The 24,916-nt window shown below is 59.2% G+C and overlaps 1 protein-coding gene and 1 pseudogene across 1 annotated transcript in view; both read left to right on the top strand.

The window, feature by feature from the left end:
- Nucleotides 1–24,916, top strand: part of LOC138063507 (maestro heat-like repeat-containing protein family member 7) — a 330,369-nt gene that overhangs the window by 256,681 nt on the left and 48,772 nt on the right. The window lies entirely within an intron of this gene.
- Nucleotides 791–1,726, top strand: LOC104137770 (olfactory receptor 14C36-like; annotated as a pseudogene).

Raw genomic sequence — 24,916 nt, 5'->3', positions numbered from 1 at the left:
ACTTGAAAGGGAAGGAGCTTTCCCCTCGGTGTCTGTGTTTTCAGGTTCCTAATTTTGGCAGAGAGAAGAAAGGAAAGAGTTTTCTGGTTTGGCAAGGGCCTGGGATTCCTGAACCTTCACTCTCAGAGATCAGTAGGTCTGTGAGAAACCTCAAAAAAACCCCCCCTCAACCTACAAACAGCACCAGCATCACCTTTATGGCCTCATCAGGATTTATGTGACCTGCTCCTTAGGAGCTGCAAGCGCAAATATACCCCTGGCCAGTGCCCTGGCTATGGGAGGTTTCTGTAGGGCAGAACTGAGCAAAGTGAGAGTGGGATGGGGTCTGTGAGCACCAGCAGGGAAAAGACACTGGGACAAATGTGTCAGGGGCATCTTTCTCAAAGAAAATAAACAATATTTAAAACACTCTTCCACAAACCACATCCTTTAGAACTGGGTGTGAAGATGCTGAAAAGTCCTTCCACATGATGAGTAGATTTCATTTGACAGAAACTGTGAGTGTCAGAGCTATTCATCCCCATGCCCGTGTACCCCCTGATATACAGCAGGATGGACTCCTCCGAAGCCCATGTGTAGAGGTGTTCCTCACAACACACTCTGCCAGCACAAACTAGAGCTCAAGCAAAGAAACTGCACAAAGGACCTCCCAATAAACAAAGAGGCAATGCAGTGTTCTTAATGAGAAATGGAACATTTTATTTATTTATTTATTTATTCTTTAAATGTCTGTCCTAACTTGTCCCTCTCTTTTTCTCCTTGGATAGTCCCCCATGTCCCAAGGAAGCAAATGTCCAACAGCAGCTCCTTCAATGAGTTCCTTCTCCTGGCATTCGCGAACACACAGGAGCTGCAGCTTTTGCACTTTGTGCTGTTTCTGGGCACCTACCTGGCTGCCCTCCTAGGCAACAGCCTCATCATCACAGCCATAGCCTGTGACCACCACCTCCACACCCCCATGTACTTCTTCCTCCTCAACCTCTCTGTCCTCGACCTGGGCTCCATCTCCACCACTGTCCCCAAATCCATGGCCAACTCCCTGAGGGACACCAGGACCATTTCCTACTCAGGATGTGCTGCCCAGGTCTTCTTCCTCTTTTTCTTTTGTTCAGCAGAGTGTTCTCTCCTCACTGTCATGGCTTATGACCGTTTTGTTGCCATCTGCAGACCCCTGCACTATGGGACCCTCCTGGGCAACAGAGCTTGCGTCAAGATGGCAGCAGCTGCCTGGGGCACTGGTTTTCTCTATGCTCTGCTGCACACTGCAAACACACTTTCACTACCACTCTGCCAAGGCAATGTCGTGGAGCAGTTCTTCTGTGAAGTTCCTCAGATCCTCAGGCTCTCCTGCTCAGATGCCTACCTCAAGGAAGTGGGTTTTTTTTGTGGTTACTCTTTCTGTAGTGTTTGGGTGTTTCATTTTCATTGTGTTGTCCTATGTGCAGATCTTCACAGCTGTGCTGAGGATCCCCTCTGAGCAGGGACGACACAAAGCCTTCTCCATGTGCCTCCCTCATCTAGCTATTTTCTCCCTGTTTGTCAGTACGGGCACATTTGCCTACCTGAAGCCCCCCTCCTTCTCCTCCCCAGCCCTGGATCTGGTGGTGCTGTTCTGTATGCAGTGGTGCCTCCAGTAGTGAACTCCCTCATCTACAGCATGAGGAACAAAGAGTTCAAGGATGCATTGAAGAAACTGGTTCAGTTGGTACTGTTTCAGCAGCAATGAGCTGTCCATCTCTCTTTACAAGTGATTTCCAATTTATCTCAGGCAACTCTTGTGCTTTTGGTGTTCTATCTGCGATAGTCATGTTTGTACACAAATGTTTGAATTCCTCCCTTCTCCAGAGGCACAAATCCCATCTGTCTGGCCAAGAGGCTTTCTGTAAATCTGCCTCTCACTGTGTCAGAGCTGGCCTCCCACATAACATCTCTGTAATAAATGATGATTTTCTCAGTAATGTGCCTGAAGGTTGGGCTCTTCTTCAGGAGCTGGAGCGAAGAATGCACTCCTGCAACTGCACCCGAAAAGGCCCTGTTGCTGTGCTTGGGTTTGCAGGGTGTGCTCATTGGGTGATGTGTGAGGGAATGAGGGCTGGATTCAGCCCTCACTTGTGGGTGCCCAGTGCCCCCAGAGAGAGTGAATGGTCAAGAAGTATCTACTGGGGACTGTCTCACATATTCGAGGGCTGGTGATAGCTTCTGGCTCTTCTGGATGGGAATATGGAGCCACCTGGAGAGCACAGGGGATCTCCCAGGACAGTTTGTGCCTGGGATGGGCAGTGAGTGGAGTCTCACAAAACCAGGTGGAGTCACTCAAAGTAAAAGGCTAAACCAAAGAACACACCTAATGAGGACTTGGCTATCTCAGGAGAGGCAGTGGGGACTCAGCAGGCAGAGGGAAGGGAGCCTCAAGAGTGGTTCATATCATCTACCATGAAAAACCGTGGGCTGGATCTAATGACACATGTGAACCCATACTGAGCCACTGGAAATGCTTTTTGTGATTGCTCTGAGCATCTTCTGCAGCCACAGACCCTGGGGCTCTGGGGAAAGGAATCAAGATGTGAAGGGCCCTCTGAGCCCACGTAGGAACCCACAGTGCATATCTCTCATTGGAAATGGCTGCCATGGGCTGCCTGCATGGTCCCAAGGATCCCTGCAAGACCATACTTGGAGGGAAAATTGAAATTGTTCTCCTCCGGCCAAAGCAGATGTTGCGCATGGGCCAGGAATGAACCCTTGAAGAAGGGTGTCTCACGCTTTACTGGGGACACACATGAGCTCAGTGTGATGTCTTTACACCGTGATTCTCCTCAATTCCATTTAGACCATTGTGCTGCAGAATAATTTTGGCTGTGAGGGAGCTCTAGTCTCTAATAATTCTCTAGTCTGAGTTCCTAATCTGTCAGTCACTTGTCCTAGCTCCTTCTCAAAATAGCTCCATTTGGTCCACTCCAAGCTGGTCCACTGTTTGATCCCTTAAGGAGAAGATATTTTCCTTTTTTTTAAGTGGGAGGTCTCATGTTTCCACTTGTGCCCATTGCCTCTTGTCCTTCCACTGTCCATTTTTCACCAGAGCGTGGCTCTGATTTCTCTGCACCCTCCCATTTGGTTGCTGTAAAAGAGCAATAAGGTCTCCCCTGAGCCTCCCCTTCTCCAGGCTCAACACTCCCAGGTCTCTCAACATCTTCGTATGCCTCATGGGCTCCAGGCCCCAACCATTGTTTGGTGTCTGCTGTTCCCCATCTGTCACTGCCTTTCTTGCATGAGGGAGCCACAACTAGACAGAGCACTCCACATGTGGCTCACAGTGTCAGATGGAGGGGCCTCCACTGCAGGCTGTTCCCTGCAAAAGGAGGAAACCCCGATGTTCCTAGCACAGAGCTGATGTCGAAGCAGCATCCAGAGCCCAGCCAGCCCCAGCAGCCTCAGCCCTCCCTGGCCCAGCCGCAGGGCCCTGAGCAGTGCTGCTCACCCTGCCCCACTGCCCCTTGTATTTCACATACCCCCATGCCCTGTCCCAGCCCTGATGCTGGCTGGCTGCCCTGGGCCAGCAGGGCAGCTCCAGCCACCTGCAAGGGGCAAAGGGCACAGGAGGAATGGGCTGAGGGGAGGCTGGCATCCCTCTGCCTGGCTGGAAAGGGATCTGTGGTGTGGGAAGAGGTGCAATATAGGGTTTTCATTAACAATGAGAGCATAGGATGTAACATCTGTCACAAACATTGGTAGATTTTGGTGACCAACCTTTAAGAATATCACACCCATGATGTTCGGTAAGGCTCATTTCCTCTTTTACTAACCAAATCCATTTTTTATTATCATTTATCATCATTCCTTCTCTTTCTTCTAAGCACTTTCCAGTTTCAGACAGGTGTTGACTAACCTTGGTGGTTTTTTTGAAAAAGTTGTCGAGTTGATGGAAGTGTTGATGGAATTCCAAGTGTTACTGATGTATTAAATGGTACAAAATAAGACTTTGTTTGTTCAGTCATATGAGAAGTTAACCAGTAAGTCTGCTTGGTGATTTGGTCAAAAAACATATGTCACATTTCAATGGCAAATGCTGCCTTTCATGTCTGTAGTTCCCATTTCACTCTACTGTAAAACCAAGTGCAGCTATCCATCCAGTGTTATTACATATAGCTACATTTGGACTAAGGTTAGAACTTAGGGTTCGTGTAACTTTATTGCTTACTGTAAGTCATTGACCGTGTGCTATTACAGCTGGTATTCCTCCTGTAACTAATTTTAAGGATGGCTTGCAAATTAGCTTCAACACCCGACTTATCCCATGGGCAGTGTAGAAAGGCAGAACCTGGTAGAAATCGGTTTCGGGTGTCCTTCCAGTTATTGGCATTCCCCCAGTGAGAAGGTAATGCCAGATTTCTCTGCAAAAGAAGACACCCAGGTCTTGGACATCATCCAAGCCTCACTTAAGGTTATTTCTACTCCTGTAAGGATGTATTTCCAGCCTTCAGGTATTTGGATGAGCCTGAAGGGGGGCCTAAAACAAAGGCTACCCTCTGATTCCCTTTGTGCTGAGATTAATTCAGCTTTCTTTGCAATAGCTATGGCGAGCCACACCCTACGTTCTTCCCTGAATCTTCTTCCATTGTGGGGATTTATTGGTCGGTCACAATGCAATAAGCAAGTAGAGTTAAATTATTTGGAATATGTTCTGGGATATCAGATTAGAATGCACATAGGTGCCTTTGTCAAAATAAACAGCTAAAGGTATGAAAAGAGGCTTCTAGGCTTAAATACAGTCGAGGATGAACTTCAAAGAACATGAACTCAAGGGTTTGAAAAAGAAAGATTGCTTTTATCCTAAAAAAAATAAATCTCATTTTTAATGCAGTCATCCCAGACAAATTTCTATGTGAGTTCACATGAGGTTAGCTGTTTTGCTTTTGTAAAACACAGGGAACATGTTGTAAGTTTTACAACAATTTTTTAGACAACGGACAGACATCTTTTTCCAATTCTAACCATGCTGGCTGAATAGGCCAACATCCTCCTACTTATATTAGTAGAGGGCTTAATTTATACACTGCGTAACGTGCTTCCGCCTGAATCAGTCCAGTCTGCTCCTCAGCTCTTTGACCTAAGCTAAGTCTGTTTGAAGCCCGTTTGGGAGCCCTCCCTTGACCCTGGTTGCCAGCAGAACTCCCAAGGGCAATAATCTCTCCAGCACAGAGATGGCAACAGATTCCTGGGGGGATGATACTGCCTGAACCTGGTGGAGCTCTGGGCAGAGCGAACCGCTGTCTGCAACCCCCTTTTCTTCACAGAGCGCAGCTGCGGTTTCTGTTTTGATTGAGCAGCTCACGCAAACGTTCACCGTTAGGGCACGGCAGAGCTGTTACTGTGTGGCATGTTTTCCGGCTGGACTTTGTCATTTCGCAGGAGCTTGATCATGGAGATCCTCAAGCAGTCGAGCATGCGTTCAGAGTGTTGAGACGGTATCAGCGCTGACTCCCTCCCTGAAGTCTGGGCTCCCCGAATCATCAGTTCCAGCGAGTCTGAAGTTAATCAGCGCTGCGTTTCATCGTTTGGCTGTGAGAGGCAGAAGGAAGTGAAGAGGCCTCAGGACTTGGCCAGCAGGAGCTGGGGAAAAGGCTCGCTGAAGGCCAAGGCCGGCTGAGGTGGCCGGGGCGGCGGGTCGGAGCTCCCTGCTGGGCTGGGTCAGGGGAGGCTCCGGGAGGGTCCGGCTCTGCGCAGGGTCTCTGGGGAGCGGTGCGGCCCGGGCTGAGGGCGAGGGCCGGGCCGAGGGCCGGGGCGAGCGGGAAGGGGGCCAGCTGCGGGGCGGCTCCGCGGCCGGGCAGGGCCGGGCCGGGGCAGGGCTGGGGGCGGGTCGGGCTGCGGCCGGGGCCGGGCTCCAGGGCGGCGGCGCCAGGCCGGGCCGGGCCTGACAGCAGCGCTGCGCCTGCGCCCCGCCTGCCCCGCCCTCTGCGCTGGCGGGCCAATCAGCTGGCGAGGGCAGGCCGCGGGCCAACGGCAGGGCCGGGGTGAGCCGTGAGCGACACGCAGGCCGCCCAATGGCCGCCGCGCCTGGCCGTGGCGCAGCCCGTCTGCCCGCCCCCCCGCCGGGCCTCGGCCCCGGCCCGGGAGTTTGGTGCTGCCGCGGGCGAAGTCCTGGCTCTGCAGCTGCCCGGCCCGAAGGTCTCGGCCGCGGGGAGGGAGGCGTCGCGGGGCCGTGCTGGTGCCCCGCCGAGGCAGCTGCCGGGCGGGAGCTCTGGGCGCCAAGGCCGGAGGCTTTGGGGCAGCGCCGGCTCCGGCGTGCTCGGGGCTGGGGCTCGCCCAGAGGGATCGTCTCTCGGTGCCGAGCCCCGAGGAGCGGTTTGTCCTGGACGTGCAGGTCCAGCCCCACCGCGGTGTCCGCGGGGCACCCGCTGGGGGATGGCTGTGGTGGTGGTGGGTGTCAAGGAGGTTGGTGTGGTGGGTCACAAGGATGGCTGAAGGGCTGGAGCGTCTCCCGTCGGAGAGAGGCTGAGGGAGCCGGGAGTGTTTCGCCTGGAAACCAGAGTGGTGGTGGGATGTTTTCCGGGTGTCCAAACAGGTGATGTAGGGAGGGTGTGAGGGGGACGGAGACCGTGGTTCGGAGTGGTTGTCAGTGGTGTGGAGTGAGAGGAGGAGAGGGAATGGGCACCAAGTGGCCAAGCAGGAAATTCCACCTTGTTCACTGTGAGGGTGGTCAGAGAGTGGAGCAGGTTCCCCGAGTGTCTGTGGGGTCTCGACTGTGTGAGATACTGCAAACCGTCCTGGCCTGGTCCTGGGCAACCTGCTGTAGGTGCCCCTGGTTGAGCAGGGGGTGGGAGAAGGGGATCTCCAGAGGTCCCTGCCAACATCATCTATTCTGTCACTCTGTGAAAACAACAAACTCAGAACAAAAGCAACTTTTTGAGGAAAAATGAGTAGCCGAAGAGTTACTAGCAGCAGGTAGACTGGCTGTGTTGTTTTCAGTGCTTGTGGATGGGAGGAGGGAAAAGAAATAGGATTTTTGATTCAAGGTCTTCATATCATGCTCATTAAGAAAAAGGAAAAAAAACCTCATGAGTTGGGCTTTCAGGATGGAGGCAGCTGTGATGTTGCTGCTGGGAGGTGGAAGGACTACAGGAGAGGGGCCTGGAGGCAGCAGCCACCTCATCTGCCTCCTGCAGCAGAATTTATCCACGTGCTGGTGACCAGGACTTCCCTGGGGAAAGGCTCTCGCCCTCTCTGCTGAGTGGGAGAGCCTGGGAAAAGGAGTTTCTGAGCTGAGATGCCGAGCACCGAGTGCTGGGGGCTCTCGCTTGGTCTGCTCGAAGAACTGGACACATTGGGAGGGTGATATTCTTTCTTTTGAGGGAACAATTTCCTCATGTGAGCATGCAAAGACTAGTCCTAGACTGGAAGTGCCTAGGATGGAGGTCCATGAGTCTGTTTGGCACCTTCCTTACTCATTTGGCATTTCTGTTTCTGTGTGGCCAGATGCAAGGGCCCTTGGTACTTCCTTTTCCTCCTTTGGACACCTCATCTGATAGTGGTGGACCTTTCTCTCTACAGGGCCATGTTGGCCAAATCCTTGGCTCCCAGCAATCAATGCACTGCCATCAGTTCCTGCCTCCAGTCCCACCTCTCTCAGTGTGCCCTTGTATGAGAGATGCTCCAGAGCCGTAGTCATCTTTATGGCCCTTTCCTGGAGTCTGTGCAGCAGGCCCATGTCTTTCTTGTACAGGAGAGCCCACATTTGGACCCACTTGAGGCTCCAGGTGCGGCCTCACCAGTGCTGAGCAGGAGGGAAGGAGCTCTTTTCTTGACCTGCTGGCAAGGCTCTTGCTACTGCAGCCCAGGATACTGTTGGCCTCCTTTGCCATGAGGGTGCATTGCTGGCTGATGACCAACTTGTCCACCAGGACCCGCAGGTGCTTCTCTGGAAAGCTGCTCCTCAGCCGGTCAGTCCCCAGCCTGTTGTGGTGCATGGGGATATTTCTTCCCATGTGCAGGACTTGGCGCTTTTGTTTGGTGACCTTCATGAGGTTCCTGTCTGCCCATTTCTCAGGTCCCTCTGAGTGACGGCACAATCATGTGCTGAATCAGCCACTCCTCCCAATTTTCTGTCATCTGCCAGCTTGCCTCGGATTCCTTTGGCCCCATCATCCAGATCATGAATGAAGATCTTAAACAAGGTTTGCTACATTGCTCCCAGGATCCTTCCTGGACTGCCTCCATTCGGCTGTGCTCCCACACAAACCCAAGAGGTACCTGAAGGCAGAATTAGTCCACGTCCTGCTCTAATGAATGATGTGACTGGGATTTTATGGCATCGCCTTCCTCCAGTTTTCCCAGTCCTTGCAAAGGATTCCTTGCTCTTGCCCCTCCCTCACTCCCAAACTAGATGCAAGGGCGCACAACACGTGTCTTCAGGACAGTGTTGCAAATGCACCTCAGGCTCCGAGGAAAGTGTCTTGCCATCTTGGGCACATAGGAAAGAACTACCACTGCTACAAAACACTGGAAATGTCTTGCAATGTCATAAATGTAGAGACTACATAGGATGAAGAAGAAAGCTAGGAATTTGTTCCACACTACCGTAGTCCCAAAGAAAGTAAACATCTCCCTGGCCACCAGCAAGGAGGTCGCAGGCTGCTCCTTGCTGACAGATGTGAAGAGTGCCACTCAGCAGACTCACACTCAGTCCCCAAAGGAGAGACATGGGCAGTCCCTGGAGGAGAATGTGGACCAGGCAGCAGTCGTGTATGTTATGGGTAAGGGGCTGGGGAGGGCTCTGGGGAAGGAGGTGCAAAGGCCAGAGGGGGAAATGCCGAGCTGTGGGTCTGTCCAAGTGCTGTGTGGGGCTGGTGTGTGCACATCAGCAGAGCTGCTTAGGCAAGAGCAATGCAGGCCTGAGCCCCTTGTGGCTAGTTGTAGGGGTCAGAAGGGATTGCTTGTTGGAGCACATCACAAGGCAGCTACAGGCACCGCTCCTGTGTGCGAGGCTCCTGCCTGCCCTTTTTGGGAAGGCAGGTACTGGGACGCCCGGCACAGATGCTCACTGCGAGCTCGCTGGGAAAGGTCAGCACTTTCTCTCCCGTTATGGCCAGAGGAGGAAGGCAGCTTTTCCCTGTCAGCAGGGTAGTGCGAGCACTGTGCATGCAACTGCGGAGACATTAGTTAAATGTGAAAACAGAAGCTGCCCCCCAAAGCGCTGTGTGTTCTGCTGCAGCCTGCCTGTTGCCTTGGGAGTTGCCTTCCAGGTGGAAAGTAGAGGGCAGCCGGGAGAGTAAATGCAAAGCAGGCAAAGTAAGAGCTGGTCAAGGCCACCCCTTTCTCTGTCCCTCTTAGGATCACTTGAGTGAGCTTTAATTCTGGAGGTGTTTGAGAAGGAGGCATTTTAAATAGCCCTGCAGACTTAGGAAACTCTCACCTTCAAAAACCAAGACGCTAACTTGCCCTCTTTTCTCTGTTCTTCAGATGATTATTTAGCTTCATTTGGAAGGGTACTTAATTTTTGGAGTAGGATATGCTCTTCTGGGACTGACTTTTTTGTGTGTTTGAATCTCCTCACAGCTTAGGTGCTAGATTTATTCATTAATAGTCATGGAGAAATTTTCAATGCTGTGTTGTCTAATAAGGCAAGAGAGAGAAAATGTTTGGAAGAGTTTCTTTAAAATGCAGCTCTTAACCGTCTGGCATCCAAACAGAAAGCCGGTGAAGATCTTCTCCAATTCCAAGTGTGCTAAGTGCATTTTGAACCAAGGAGGAGCTCCCTGGGAAGCACAACCCCATGAGAAGCCTGTAACAGCCCCCCATCCCGCGTGGGGATCAGGCCAGGGCAGCATCTCCCACGGGGCGGGCTGTGACGGGGGTCGAGAAGGGCTGCAGTGCCCCCCGTCAGGGGGTCCCGGCCTCCCCCCACAGAGGCGTCCCGGGAGGACAGTCGCAGCAGGGCTGAGGTCGGGCGCCGTTGGGGAGGGGTCTCTGCCCATTTTGGAGGCTGGACAGTGCGGGGAGCCCCCGTCCTGTCCCCGAGGGGAGGCGCTGGGTCCCCCTGGGCCCGTGGTTCAGCCCGGCCCCGATTCCATCCCGGTGCGGCAGTTATCGCCGTGGGAACGCGGATGCAGCGGGCTCCAGACGTGTTGCCCAGCACCGCGTGGGGCAGCAGGAGGATCTGGGCTCTCCCCGGAGCAGGCACTGCGTGGAGCAGCAGGAGGACCTGGGCTCTCCCCGGAGAAGGCACTGTGTGGGGCAGCAGGAGGATCTGGGCTCTCCCCGGAGCAGGCACTGCGCAGGGCAGCAGGAGGATCTGGGCTCTCCCCAGAGCAGGCACAGGATCCCACCGCCCCTCGGCGCGAGCTATGGGGAGGCGAGTCAGAGTGCAGAGTTGGGTGCCGCAGCCGCAGCAGGTAGGAGGCGCTGGGTGGGATGGGAGGCAGGTCAGGGCCATGGGGCTGGGGGCCGGGGTCGGTCCTCACAGTGTCCCCAGACCCCCGAGGGGGTGGTAGGCAGGGACCAAAGTGGTACCTTGGATGGTTTTGCCACGACAGCCGTCCCGTGCTGGGTCCCCACAGCTCTTCAGAGCTGACAGCCACAGACATCCCCTCCCTGTCCCCTCCCCATCCTCATCCCCATCCCGGGAGAGCTCTCGGGGAACGGTTTTTACCCTCCTGCTGGCCAGGGTCCCTGTGCACACACACAAAGCTGATGCTCTTTCAAATCCAAACAGCCCCTTTGGGTCCAGGCAAGTGGCAAGGGTACCCTTAGGGCAGGAGCTGTCTGCATCAAAAGAGGAAGAGCTTTTCCTTCAGTCCTAAAATCCCAGAAACTGCCTGGCCTCAGGCACACAAAGCCTCTGTGTGATGATAAGGCTGACATGAAGGTGAAAGGTGGCCACAGACCACTGCCAAGAGCCCTGGCACAATTTGCAGCCGCCAGGGCTGGGACAGCACGGGGACTGGAGCCCCAGGCACACAGTCCCTCGCACAGCGCCAGCCCCTTCGGGGGGCTGGGGATCACGGGACAGGGTTCCCTCCCTGGTGGCCGCACACTTGGGGCTGACAGCTCCATTGTGCAAGGGGTTCTTGTCCTGCCCACCTGGATCAGTGCGTCCCCTGTCCTTGAGCAAGGCCACCGCACATGCACAGAGCAAGGCCACAGCCGAGGCGTGGAGACACTCAGTTCTGCCTTGTGCCGTTTCCCAGCAGGGCATCGTGAGACGGTTTCTCACCTTCGTGGGGACCATGCTGTGGAACTTGTGGCTGTGGTGTTTTATCCAGCTGAAGACGTGGGGGAGAGGCGAGCAGCAAGGCAGCCGAGGAAGAAGGCGGCTCCAGTGTACTCAACTGGGTAAGAACCTCGTGGCCAGAAGTACCCTCAGCTTCTGGCAGCGGAGGCAATGGGGAAGGTGCCCTCCAGGTTCCTGACACAGGGTCTGGGGTCAGACTGTGGCATGGCCCTTGGGGACACGGGCCTGTTCCATTGTATTGAACATGGCCCTGCTCCTCCCACAAGGACAGACCCTTCTGGGGAAAGCTAGGTGTGGCAGCTGGGAGCCATGGCAGCCTCATCACATAGCACCCTGGTGTGTCTTGCAGGAGCCACATCCGACCGCCGTGTGCAGCCCCTCATCAACGGTCAAAGACCTGCTCTCTCCTACAAGAAAGGGACAGGCTCCTTCGTGGCACAAGTCATCTCCGCCTTGGTGAATGCCGGCCTCGTGTGGGCTCTGGTGCCCCACCAGTGCCGTGTCACTGATGCCAGCTCACTTGGTTTCCCACAGACCTGGGCTCCTGCCTCTGCTCAGAGGCGAAAACGGACACAGGCTTTTGGCATCCTGTGGCGAAGACCGCCAGATACCCGTGTTCCCTGTGAGGTAGGGGAAAAGGCTGTTTCGTGCCCTTGTTCCTCCATCTTGGGGCCTTGACTCTCCCCTCCGTGCCTCAGTTTCCCCATCCTGGATCTATCACTGGCCCACTGGGCAGCCTGTGGGCTAAGTCAGAGGAGAGGCAAGCTGTAGGCTCTGCAAGCAGCAGGGTTTGAGAGAAAGGTGCTGGTCGAAGGCCAGGCGAGAGTGGGGCTCCTTGGGGTGTCTCCGGGGAGTTCATCTTGGGGCAGTGATAGTATCGGAGAGGAGGGGGACAATGCAGTGTAACAGTCTGAGAAGAGCGTGGGCAAAGGGGCTCTCTCTGGAGCCGTCATGGGCAGGAAAGAGCAGGCTCTGCCCAGGCATGTGTGGGATGAGGACTGTACTGCTAAAGGCCCGTTGGAGCAGGACAGGGACCAGGAGTGGGGTGGGGAGCAGGCTGAAGATTGTGAGGAGGCTGGAGAGTGGGATGAGGTGCTGAGGGCAGCCTGACAGCAGCAGTTAGGGACAATCTCCCCCCTCTGGTGCAGCAGGGGAGGCTGGGGTGAGGGCAGCCCCCCGGGGCAGGACAGGCTGCTTATCCGTGGAGTCGGGAGGAGAGCCCAGGCATGCACAGCGTGATGTGGGGTATAAGTACAAAACTAGGAGCTTGGGAAATATGTGTCTCTTTCTAAAAAGTCCTGAATCGTCCCTCACAAAGGAACCTTTTGGGTGGGTGGCTCAACACCATTGCATTGAAAGTGGAAATAAGGTGGGTGCTTTCACTGGAAGGGAAAAGGGGGCTGAGGGAGCAGCTGCCTGTGTCTGTGGGAAGGCCTGGGGCTGCCGTGGGGCAGCATGCAGAGCACCGGGGCCCCTTGTGAGAAGCTGTGTGGGATGAGAGGGCTGCCATGGGGCAGCATGTGGAGTGAGAGCTGTGTGGTGCCGCCTGGGGAATGGGAGGGTTGTGGGCGTTGCCAGGGCTGGCAGCTGCCCTTAGGGCAGCATGTCCTGCAACCCCCGCATGTGGGGCCCTGCTTGGAGGGAGCCCTATCCCTCTGCCTCCCCACATCCCCCTTTGCTCAGGGTGGGGAACCGTGTGTCATTGCAGTCCCTGACAGCGAGCAGCGAGACACCGAAGCCCAGGAGGACAACCGGCCGATGGGGAAACCTGGGGGGTACCGTGGCGCTGAGCACCAAAGCGCTGCCTCATCCCGTCTGTGTAAGAGGCTCTCTGGGGCCAGGATCAGTGGTAGCATGTGCCACTGTGCTGAGGAAGGGCTGTGGGAGTAGTGAAATGGGAGGGTTTGTGGGCCGAGGAGAGCCCTGAGGGGAGAGTGTGGGTACCTAGCCGCACGGGGCGGGAGGCCCAGTGCTGGGCACTGCATAAAATGGGAGAAAGTGGTGAGTGTCTGCCCACTTGTGGAACTAAAGGGAGGGTTAAGTCAGGCTGTTCTGTGTGTGGAGCAAAGGAGTGGGCTCAATCAGGGTGCTTGAGGGTGAAGCCTGGCCAGTGCTTTGGGGCAGTGAGCAGGTGGATTTCCAGCCTTCCCCATGTGCCGAGAGCGTAATTCTCTTGCTCCTGTGAAAGCACCACAGAAGGCTACTTCTGACCGACTGACCTGACAGTTTCTCCTTTTGCAGAGTGTGGAGCCACGCAGGCTGTGGCTCCCAGTCCACCAAGCCAACGTGAAGAACGTAAGCGCTGCTCGCAGCCTCCCGAGTGCTCAGCTCGGGCCTGCTCTCCTGCCAGGCAGAGACTGTCCAGAGCTTGTCTCTGCAGTGACGGTGGCCCTGGGGGACACGTGTGGGGCACTGAGCTGTCGCTGCTTGAAGCGACCTTGTGTCTATGTAAGAGGAGCAGGCTAGGGGAACAAGGCATTGGGACAGCTGGTTCCCTGCTGCAATGGAGGAAGGGTTTGGAGAGTGGAGGGGAGGGAGGCACTGGGGGTGGGGGGTGATGGACGTGTGAGCCCCAGCCATGTGGGGTGGGAGGAATGGTAGTGGGTGTTGGTGGAAGACGGGGGCTTAGGTCTGGACGCAGTCCTGGAGCAAAGGGGTGAGCTAGCTCAGGGTGTTTTCGGGATAGTTCTCGCCCCTGCTGCTTTGGTTGGTGAGCAGGTTTTGTGCAGCCTTCCCCATGGGCAGAGGTCAATAGGTAATAGAAAGGGAGGGTTTCACTCCCTTCTCGCCTGCTGGCAAGCAGCACACCGGCACGCCAGGGATGAATGTGCCCAGGCAAGTCCTTCAGAAATCCAGGGTCAGGGGAGGTTTCCCCAGAGGTGGGTGGGAAGGGGGATGTTATGTGCAGGGTGTTGGTCCCGTGCCTCGTTCGTGTGCAGTGCAGGGGTAGGTAAAAGCCTTTATTTTGATGGGGCCTGCCAGAGAGACGCAAGGAAGACGAGGGACATGACCACGCGCCCCAGACCAGCAGGTTTGCCGAGTCGAGCCAGGATCCCAGAGCTGACTGCAGAGCGGAGAAGGAGCCCTGAGCCACAGGCCTGCTCGCCCGAGCCAATCGTCGTTGACGACGCCCCAGGGACAAGCGATGCTTGGGACACCATTCGGTGCTGGACCCAGGACATGAGCCAGAGCCTGGAGAAGCCTTCAGCCTCGCCTCAGGTGAAGGAGTTTCCCTGTCTTGATGGGACAAGTGATGGGCAGCAGTGTGTGGAAGGGATTGGGACATAGAGGAAAAGCCAGGCTCCAGCAGCCCGAAGCAGGAGGGCTGGGAGGTGAGAGGGAGGCTGCCTTGAGGGCAGCACCGCCGATGGCCCCTTTGTCCCTGGAAGCACTTGATGGCCAGGAGGGGTGTTGCCTGGAGGAGTAGGGGCGGGGGGCTGCTAAGGGCACTGGGGCATGTTGGTTTGCGGTGGGCAAGCAGGCGGTGCTGGAAGTGGTGGTGGGTGGCAGGCAGCAGGAGGAGGGAGCGGCAGTGTCGGCGGGGGCATGGGTGCCATGGTGGGAGGAGGTAGGCGGGAGCCAGCCTGGTTGTGTGGGTATGTGGGGAGAGGAGGGCGAGTGGGTTGTGGGGAGGTGGGCCAGATGGGTGGGCGGGGGGGCGGTGATGGTGCCAGGAACAGTTTACTGGCACCTGCGAGGGTGCTTGGCACCGCGGGGAAGACCCTGCTTGTGGTGGGAAGGTGCAGGGCAAAAGCTGCGTAGTTGGTGTGGAGGGAAGGGAAGAGAGAGAGGCTGTAGTTGGCGTGGGAGCAGAGAGGTGGGCTGGCTGTGGTGCGTGCTCCCTTGTGGGCCCTTGGAAAGGGAGTGAGGCGAGGTGGGAGGCTGCTGAGCAGAGGGGCGCTGTTGCTGCTTGGCACCACGTTGGCCAGGAGTAGGGCTGGCGTGCTGCGTTGGGCTGCAAAGGCCTCCTTTGCTTTGTCAGGCTGTGGAGAGGGCCAGCACAGCCGCCTCGGAGCCTGGGAGAGAGCAGGAGGCGGCGAGCAGCAGCGGCGGCATGGGTGCTCAGGTATGAGCTAAGGGGGGAGCTGAGGCGCGAGAGGTTGTGAGGAAGGGCTTTGTTGGGGCTCTGTTGGTGGGCAGAGGTGGTGGTCTGCTGGGGGAGGGCGGTGTGAAGTTGAGCTGCTGCCCCCAAAAATGCTCCTGAGCTGAGGAGCCCTGGCGTGGGCAGAGAAGGAGCCCATGTTTGCTTCTCTCCCGGCTCCACCAAGCAGACCCATGATTCCCCCGCTTGGCCACTGGCTCCCCGAGACGGCAGCTTGGCTGCAGGCTTGGGGCAGGCGTGTGGTGCATGCAGGCCTTCCCGAAAGGAGCAGCTGCCTTTGCAGCTGGGGCCCCCGTTAGGCCCTCTGGGGAAAGGTGGCACAAAGGCAGTGCGCCAGCATGGTCTTCAGCCCCGCGTGCTGCCAGGCAGCTGCCCTGTGATGCAGGGAGCCCCTCAGGCAAGGCGTCTGTTGTGCTCGCAAGGCTTTGCAGGGGGGCTACTTGGGGGCAGGCAGGCGGCAGAGGCCCAAGGCGAGGGCCAAGCAGGGTGGTGGGTGGGAGCGCTTTGTGGTGGCACTCAGGGCAAAGGAGTCGGGGCTCTTGGGCTCTTGGCTTGTGACTCTTGCCTGAAGGATTTGGGTGCCTTGAGGCCTGTTGTGCATGGGAGCTGCGTGCCAATGTGCCCCCAAAGGGCCAAAGGAGGCTCCTCCTGAGTGCCTGTGCCACCAATTTCTTCTCTTGTAGAGCCTGGAAACTGTGCCACCACCGGTCCCAGTCTCCGCACCCAGCAGCAAGGACGTAAGTGCCACTCCTAAGCCCCATATGCTCAGCCGGGTGCTGCTGTCTGTGCACTCGGAGCTTGTCCAGGGTGTGCCCACGGCTTGCTCGGTGCAGGTTTTCTAGGCCCACAGAAAAAAGAGGCCTGTTGAAAAGAGGGCGAAAAGTGCAGGCTGTGCAGCTGGTGCGCGTGTTAGAGGGAGGGTAGGAGGCAAGAGTAGAGGCGGCGGTGGGCGAGTGCTGCATGGGCGTGGGGAAGGGCTGTGTTTGGGGGTGAAGTGGCGAGGCCGTTGGTGCTGTGGGGTGTGAGGCGTTTGGAGGGTGAGGCTGGGCGGGTGGAGGTGGGAGCAGGGCCGTGTTGTGGTGGGTGGCGGCAAGTGGGCGAGGAGGAGTTGGTGTTGGGCAGGTGGGAGTGTTGGAGCGGGTTGGGGAAGAGGAGGTTTGCTGAGAGTTGTTGGGAAAGGGTGTGTGTGTGGGGAGAGGTGGTCATGGTGGTGAGCGTAGGAGGGCGGCTGTGTTGGGTGGCCGTGGTGGGAGCCCGTTGGCCCGAGCAGCATGAGGTGTAGGCAGGTAGGGAGGGGCCACGCATGCAGCCTGATCAGCATCTGCCTGTGGCGAAGGTGCGTCCGCTGTGCGGGGCTTGTGCCGAGGCCACAGTGGTGCTGGGGATGTAGCAGCAGCTTGCCATCCCTCCATGGGTGATGCTCGGTGACAATGTGCCCTTGGTGGCTTTGCAGGTGGCCGCCAGAGCAGCTGCGAGCACGGCCAGGGAGAAACCGCGGCGGTTCCTGAGGGCGCAGCGGCGGGGAAAGCCTCCTGGCGTGGAGCCACCAGAGCTGGTGAGGGCTTGGGCCAGGGCAGGGCAGTGTGGTGGCAGCTGTGTGCCAGTGCTGTGTCAGGAAATGGCCTGGGGGCCCCTTTGGTGGTGGCTCTGAAGGAGGGGCGCCCAAGGCAGGCCCAGTGGGTGCCCCCGCACCGGCAGCGTGATGGGGCTCGGAGCTAGCGTCTGAGCGGCCATGGAGAAGGCCGTGTGAGGGTGGGTGTTGGAGGCACAAAAGGCTCTGCGGTGGCCACAGCACGTTGGCTGTGCGCCAGCAGTGGGCTTGGCCGGGCCAGGCGAGGATGGGGTAGTGGCTCTTGGAGTTTGCCAGCAAGGCTGGTGTGCAGTGCTGGCGGTGGGGGTGCGGGAGGTCTTTGAGGAAGGAGCTTCTGAGCATGCGTAGGGCAAATGTGGTCTGAGGCTGGTGAAGTCGTTGCTAGTGGAGTTGTGGAGGGAAGAGGCTGGGAGGTGAGAGCGGGGCTGCCTTGAGCGCAGCACCGCCGATGGCCCCTTTGTGCCTGGAAGTGCTTGATGGCCAGGAGGGGTGTTGCCTGGAGGAGTAGGGGCGGGGGGCTGCTAAGGGCACTGGGGCGGGTTGTTGTGCGGTGGGCAAGCAGGCGGTGCTGGAAGTGGTGGTGGGTGGCAGGCAGCAGGAGGAGGGAGCGGCAGTGTCGGTGGGGGCATGGGTGCCATGGTGGGAGGAGGGAGGAGGGAGCGAGGCTGGTGTGTGGGTGTGTGGGGAGAGGAGGGCGAGTGGGTTGCGGGGAGGTGGGCCCGATGGGTGGGCCAGGGGTGGCAGTGGCCGTGGCAGCGCCAGGTGCCTGGCACCTGCGAGGGTGCTTGGCACCGTGGGGAAGACACTGCTTGTGGTGGGAAGGTGCAGGGCAAAAGCTGCCAAGTTGGTGTGGAGGGAAGGGAAGAGAGAGAGGCTGTAGTTGGTGTGGGAGCAGAGAGGTGGGCTGGCTGTGGTGCGGGCTCCCTTGTGGGCCCTTGCAAAGGGAGTGAGGCGAGGTGGGAGGCTGCTGAGCAGAGGGGCGCTGTTGCTGCTTGGCACCATGTTGGCCAGGAGTAGGGCTGGCGTGCTGCGTTGCGCTGCAAAGGCCTCCTTTGCTTTGTCAGGCTGTGGAGAGGGCCAGCAGGGCCGCCTCGGAGCCCGGGAGAGAGCAGGAGGCGGCGAGCAGCAGCGGCAGCATCGGTGCTCAGGTATGAGCTAAGGAGGGAGCTGAGGCGCGAGAGGTTGTGAGGAAGGGCTTTGTTGGGGCTCTGTTGGTGGGCAGAGGTGGTGGTCTGCTGGGGGAGGGCGGTGTGAAGTTGAGCTGCTGCCCCCAAAAATGCTCCTGAGCTGAGGAGCCCTGGCGTGGGCAGAGAAGGAGCCCATGTTTGCTTCTCTCCCGGCTCCACCAAGCAGACCCATGATTCCCCCGCTTGGCCACTGGCTCCCCGAGACGGCAGCTTGGCTGCAGGCTTGGGGCAGGCGTGTGGTGCATGCAGGCCTTCCCGAAAGGAGCAGCTGCCTTTGCCGCTGGGGCCTGGCCGTGCAGCTGGGGCCCCCGTTAGGCCCTCTGGGGAAAGGTGGCACAAAGGCAGTGCGCCAGCATGGTCTTCAGCCCCGCGTGCTGCCAGCCAGCTGCCCTGTGATGCAGGGAGCCCCTCAGGCAAGGCGTCTGTTGTGCTCACAAGGCTTTGCAGGGGGGCTACTTGGGGGCAGGCAGGCGGCAGAGGCCCGAGGCGAGGGCCAAGCAGGGCGGTGGGTGGGAGCCCTTTGTGGTGGGAGTCAGGGCAAAGGAGTCGGGGCTCTTGAGCTCTTGGCTTGTGACTCTTGCCTGAAGGATTTGGGTGCCTTGAGGCCTGTTGTGCATGGGAGCTGCGTGCCAATGTGCCCCCAAAGGGCCAAAGGAGGCTCCTTCTGAGTGGCTGTCCCACCAATTTCTTCTCTTATAGAGCATGGAAACTGTCCCACCTCCAATGCCGGTCTCCGCACCCAGCAACAACGACGTAAGCGCCACTCCTAACCCCCACATGCTCACCCTGGTGCTGCTCTGTGTGCACGCGTAGCTTGGCCAGGTTGTGCCCGTGGGTTCCTCGGTGCAGGTTTTCTAGGCACACAGGAAAAACAGGCAGGCCTGTGGAAAAGGCATGCAACCTGAGCAGCAAGCGCCTGTCCCGAAGGTCCATGTCCTGTGTGGGGCTGGTCGTGTGGCGGCAGCGGTGCTGGGGATGCAGCAGCCCCTTGCCCTCGCTCTGCTGGTGATGCTCGGTGACAATGTGCCCTTGGTGCCTTGGCAGGTGGTGCAGAAGCAAGCTGGGAGCCTGGTGAGGGAGAAAGCGCGGAGGCTGCTGAGAAAGCAGCGCCTGGGAAGGCCTTCTGCTGTGGAGCCTCCAGAGCTGGTGAGGGCTGGGGCCAGGGCGGCAGAGTGTGGTGGCAGCTGTGTGCCACTGCTGTGGCAGGAGGTGGGAGCAGGGCCCCTTTGCTGTGGATCTGAAAGAGAGGTGGCCAAGCTGGGTGCAGAGGGTGTTAGCACATTGGCAGCGTGCTGGGGCTCGGAGCTAGTGTGTGCAGGGAGATGTAGAAGGCCGTGGGGGTGCTGGAGGCCCAGAAGGCTGAGCGGTGGCCACAGCACCTTGAGGGCTGTGCCGCGGCAGTGGGAGGGGCTGGGAGAGGCAAGGATGGGGCAGCGGCTGTAGGAGTTTGCCAGGAAGGCTGGTGTGCAGTGCTGGTGGTGGGGGTGCGGGAGGTCTTTGAAGAAGGAGCCTGTGAGTAGGCATAGGGCAAATGTGGGCTGAGACGGCCTCAAGACCTCATAGTGCATTTGTGGAGGGAAGAGGCAGGGAAGGTGAGAGCGGGGCTGCCTTGAGCGCAACACTGCCGACCACCCGTTTGCCCCTTGATGTGCTTGATGGCCAGGAGGGGTGTCACCTGGAGGAGTCATGGCGGGGGGCTGCTAAGGGCACTGGGGCGGGTTGTTGTGCGGTGGGCAAGCAGGCGGTGCTGGAAGTGTTGGTGGGTGGCAGGCAGCAGGAGGAGGGAGCGGCAGTGTCGGTGGGGGCATGGGAGCCATGGTGGGAGGAGGGAGGTGGGAGTGAGGCTGGTGTGTGGGTGTGTGGGGAGAGGAGGGTGAGGGGGTTGCGGGGAGGTGGGCCCGATGGGTGGGCCAGGGGTGGCAGTGGCCGTGGCAGCACCAGGTGCCTGGCACCTGCGAGGGCGCTCGGCACCGCGGGGAAGACACTGCTTGTGGTGGGAAGGTGCAGGGCAAAAGCTGCCAAGTTGGTGTGGAGGGAAGGGAAGAGAGAGAGGCTGTAGTTGGCGTGGGAGCAGAGGGGTGGGCTGGCTGTGGTGCGTGCTCCCTTGTGGGCCCTTGGAAAGGGAGTGAGGCGAGGTGGGAGGCTGCTGAGCAGAGGGGCGCTGTTGCTGCTTGGCACCACGTGGGCCAGGAGTAGGGCTGGCGTGCTGTGTTGCGCTGCAAAGGCCTCCTTTGCTTTGTCAGGCTGTGGAGAGGGCCAGCACAGCTGCCTCCGAGCCCGGGAGAGAGCAGGAGGCGGCGAGCAGCAGCAGCGGCATTGGTGCTCAGGTATGAGCTAAGGAGGGAGCTGAGGCGTGAGAGGTTGTGAGGAAGGGCTTTGTCGGGGCTCTGTTGGTGGGCAGAGGTGGTGGTCTGCTGGGGGAGGGTGATCTGAGGTTGAGCTGCTGCCCCCAAAAACGCTCCTGAGCAGAGCAGCCCTGGCGTGGGCAGAGAAGGAGCCCATGTTTACTTCTCTCCCGGCTCCACCAAGCAGACCCATGATTCCCCTGCTTGGGCACTGGTTCCCCGAGACGGCAGCTTGGCCCCAGGCTTGGGGCAGGCGCATGGTGCATGCAGGCCTTCCCGAAAGGAGCAGCTGCCTTTGCAGTGGGGGCCTGGCCGTGCAGCTGGGGCCCCCATTAGGCTCCGGGAAAAGGTGGCGCAAAGGCCGTGCGCCAGCGTGGTCTTCAGCCCCGCGTGCCAGGCAGCTGAGCTCAGAAGGCGGGGAGCCCCACCGCCAAGGCGCCTGTTGTGCTCGTAAGGCTTTAGAGGCAGGCTACTTGGGAGCAGGCAGGCGGCAGAGGCCTGAGGCGAGGGCCAAGCAGGGAGGTGGGTGGGAGCCCTTTGTGGTAGGACTCAGCTGGAAGGAGCCGGGGCTCTTGGGCTCTTTGCTTGGGATTGCTGCCTGAAGGATTACGGTGCCTTTGCATGGGCTAGGCATGTTGTGTGTGGGAGCTGCCTGCCAGTCTCCCAAAGGGCTGAGGAAGGCTCCTTCTGAGTGCCTGGACCACCAATGTCTTCTGTTGTAGAACCTGGAGAGCACGCCAGCCGGGATGGCAGCCTCTGCACCCAGCAGCAACAACGTAAGCACCACTCCGAGCCCCCCACATGCTCACCCAGGTGCTGCCAGCTCGGCCAGGTTGCGCAGCTGGGTTTCTTGGTGCAGGCTTTCTAGGCCACGTTAGAAAAAAGGCCTGTTGAAAAGAGGGTGAAAAGTGCAGGCTGTGCAGCTGGTGTGGCTGTGAGAGGGCGGGCAGGAGGCAATGGTAGAGGTGGCGGTGGGCGAGTGCTGCATGGCCGTGGGGAAGGGCTGTGTTGGTGCTGCGGGGTGTGAGGCGTTTGGAGGGTGAAGCTGGGCGGGTGGAGGTGGGAGCAGGGCCGTGTTGTGGTGGGTGGCGGCAAGTGGGCGAGGAGGAGTTGGTGGTGGGCGGGTGGGAGTGTTGGAGCGGGTAGGGGAAGAGGAGGTTTGCTGAGAATTGTTGGGAAAGGGTGTGTGTGTGGGGAGAGGTGGTCATGGTGGTGAGCGTAGGAGGGCGGCTGTGTTGGGTGGCCGTGGTGGGAGCCCGTTGGCCCGAGCAGCATGAGGTGTAGGCAGGTAGGGAGGGGCCCCGCATGCAGCCTGATCAGCAAGTGCGCGTGGCGAAGGTGCGTCCGCTGTGCGGGGCTTGTGCCGAGGCCACAGTGGTGCTGGGGATGTAGCAGCAGCTTGCCGTCCCTGCGTGGGTGATGCTCGGTGACAATGTGGCCTTGGTGTCTTTGCAGGTGGCCGCCAGAGCAGCTGTGAGCACGGCCAGAGAGAAACCGCGGCGGTTCCTGAGGGCACAGCGGCGGGGAAAGCCTCCTGGCGCGGAGCCACCAGAGCTGGTGAGGGCTGGGGCCAGGGCAGGGCAGTGTGGTGGCAGCTGTGTGCCAGTGCTGTGTCAGGAAATGGCCTGGGGGCCCCTTTGGTGGTGGCTCTGAAGGAGGGGCACCCAAGGCAGGCCCAGTGGGTGCCCCCGCACCGGCAGCGTGCTGGGGCTCGGAGCTAGCGTCTGAGCGGCCATGGAGAAGGCCGTGTGAAGGTGGGTGTTGGAGGCAGAAAAGGCTCTGCAGTGGCCACAGCACCTTGGCAGCTGTGTGCCAGCAGTGGGCCGGGCCGGGCCAGGCGAGGATGGGGCAGTGGCTCTTGGAGTTTGCCAGCAAGGCTGGTGTGCAGTGCTGGCGGTGGGGGTGCGGGAGGTCTTTGAGGAAGGAGCTTCTGAGGATGTGCAGGGCAAATGTGGTCTGAGGCTGGTGAAGACGTTGCTAGTGGAGTTGTGGAGGGAAGAGGCTGGGAGGTGAGAGCGGGGCTGCCTTGAGCGCAGCACCGCCGATGGCCCCTTTGTGCCTGGAAGTGCTTGATGGCCAGGAGGGGTGTTGCCTGGAGGAGTAGGGGCGGGGGGCTGCTAAGGGCACTGGGGCGGGTTGTTGTGCGGTGGGCAAGCAGGCGGTGCTGGAAGTGGTGGTGGGTGGCAGGCAGCAGGAGGAGGGAGCAGCAGTGTCGGTGGGGGCATGGGTGCCATGGTGGGAGGAGGCAGGAGGGAGAGAGGCTGGTGTGTGGGTGTGTGGGGAGAGGAGGGTGAGTGGGTTGCGGGGAGGTGGGCCCGATGGGTGGGCCAGGGGTGGCACTGGCGGTGGCAGCGCCAGGTGCCTGGCTCCTGCCAGGGAGCTCGGCACCGCGGGGAAGACAATCTTTGCCGTGGGAAGGTGCAGGGCAAAAGCTGCCAAGTTGGTGTGGAGGGAAGGGAAGATAGAGAGGCTGTAGTTGGCGTGTGAGCAGAGAGGTGGGCTGGCTGTGGTGCGGGCTCACTTGTGGGCCCTTGGAAAGGGAGTGAGGCGAGGTGGGAGGCTGCTGAGCAGAGGGGCGCTGTTGCTGCTTGGCACCACGTGGGCCAGGAGTAGGGCTGACGTGCTGTGTTGCGCTGCAAAGGCCTCCTTTGCTTTGTCAGGCTGTGGAGAGGGCCAGCACAGCTGCCTCGGACCCCGCAAAAGAGCAGGAGGCGGCGAGCAGCAGAGGCGGCATCGGTGCTCAGGTATCAGCTAAGGAGCAAGCTGAGAAGCGAGAGGTTGTGAGGAAGGGCTTTGTTGGGGCTCTGGTGGTGGGCAGAGGTGGTGGTCTGCTGCGGGAGGGTGGTGTGAAGTTGAGCTACTGTCCCCGAAAATGCTCCTGAGCAGAGCAGCCCTGGCATGGGCAGAGAAGGAGCCCATGTTTGCTTCTCTCCCGGCTCCACCAAACAGACCCATGATTCCCCCGCTTGGCCACTGGCTCCCCGGGACGGCAGCTTGGCTGCAGGCTTGGGGCAGGCGTGTGGTGCATGCAGGCCTTCCTGAAAGGAGCAGTTGTCTTTGCAGCTGGCAATGCAGCTGGGGCCCCCATTACACTCTGGGGAAAGGTGGCGCAAAGGCAGTGCGCCAGCATGGTCTTCAGCCCCGCGTGCTGCCAGGCAGCTGCCCTGTGATGCAGGGAGCCCCTCAGGCAAGGCGTCTGTTGTGCTCACAAGGCTTTGCAGGGGGGCTACTTGGGAGCAGGCAGGCGGCAGAGGCCCGAGGCGAGGGCCTAGCAGGGCGGTGGGTGGGAGCCCTTTGTGGTGGGAGTCAGGGCAAAGGGGTCGGGGCTCTTGGGCTCTTGGCTTGTGACTCTTGCCTTAAGGATTTGGGTGCCTGGAGGTGGGCTAGGCATGTTGTGCGCGGGAGCTGCCTGGCAATGTGCCCCCAAAGGGCCAAAGGAGGCTCCTTCTGAGTGCCTGTGCCACCAATTTCTTCTCTTGTAGAGCCTGGAGAGCATCCCAATGGCGGTCCCGGTCTCCGCACCCAGCAGAAAGGATGTAAGTGCCGCTCCTAGCCCCCCACATGCTCAGGCATGTGCTGCTCTGTGTGCATGTGTAGCTTGTCCAGGTTGTGGCCATGGGTTCCTTGGAGCAGGGTTTGTAGCCGCACAGAAAAAAGAGGCCTGATGAAAAGAGGGTGAAAAGTGCAGGCTGTGCAGCTGGTGTGGCTGTGAGAGGGCGGGCAAGAGGCAATGGTAGAGGTGGCGGTGGGCGAGTGCTGCATGGGCGTGGGGAAGGGCTGTGTTTGGGGGTGATGTGGCCAGGTGCCTGGTGCTGTGGGGTGTGAGGCGTTTGGAGGGTGAGGCTGGGCGGGTGGAGGTGGGAGCAGGGCCGTGTTGTGGTGGGTGGCGGCAAGTGGGCGAGGAGGAGTTGGTGGTGGGCGGGTGGGAGTGTTGGAGCGGGTAGGGGAAGAGGAGGTTTGCTGAGAGTTGTTGGGAAAGGGTGTGTGTGTGGGGAGAGGTGGTCATGGTGGTGAGTGTAGGAGGGCGGCTGTGTTGGGTGGCCGTGGTGGAACCCCGTTGGCCCGAGCCGCATGAGGCGTAGGCAGGTAGGGAGGGGCCCCGCATGCAGCCTGATCAGCAAGTGCGCGTGGCGAACGTCGGTGCGCTGTGCGGGGCTTGTCGTGTGGCAGCAGTGGTGCTGGGGATGCAGCAGCACCTTCCGCTCCCTCCGTGGGTGATGCTTGGTGACAATGTGGCCTTGGTGGCTTTGCAGGTGGTCGCCAGAGCAGCTGCGAGCACGGCCAGGGAGAAACCGCGGCGGTTCCTGAGGGCGCAGCGGCAGGCAAGGTCTCCTGGCGTGGAGCCACCAGAGCTGGTGAGGGCTTGGGCCAGGGCAGGGCAGTGTGGTGGCAGCTGTGTGCCAGTGCTGTGTCAGGAAATGGCCCCGGGGCCCCTTTGGTGGTGGCTCTGAAGGAGGGGTGGCCAAG

Source organism: Struthio camelus, chromosome 32, assembly GCF_040807025.1.
Source record: "Struthio camelus isolate bStrCam1 chromosome 32, bStrCam1.hap1, whole genome shotgun sequence".
Lineage (NCBI taxonomy): Eukaryota > Metazoa > Chordata > Aves > Struthioniformes > Struthionidae > Struthio > Struthio camelus.
This window is presented reverse-complemented; position numbering and strand designations above follow the sequence as displayed.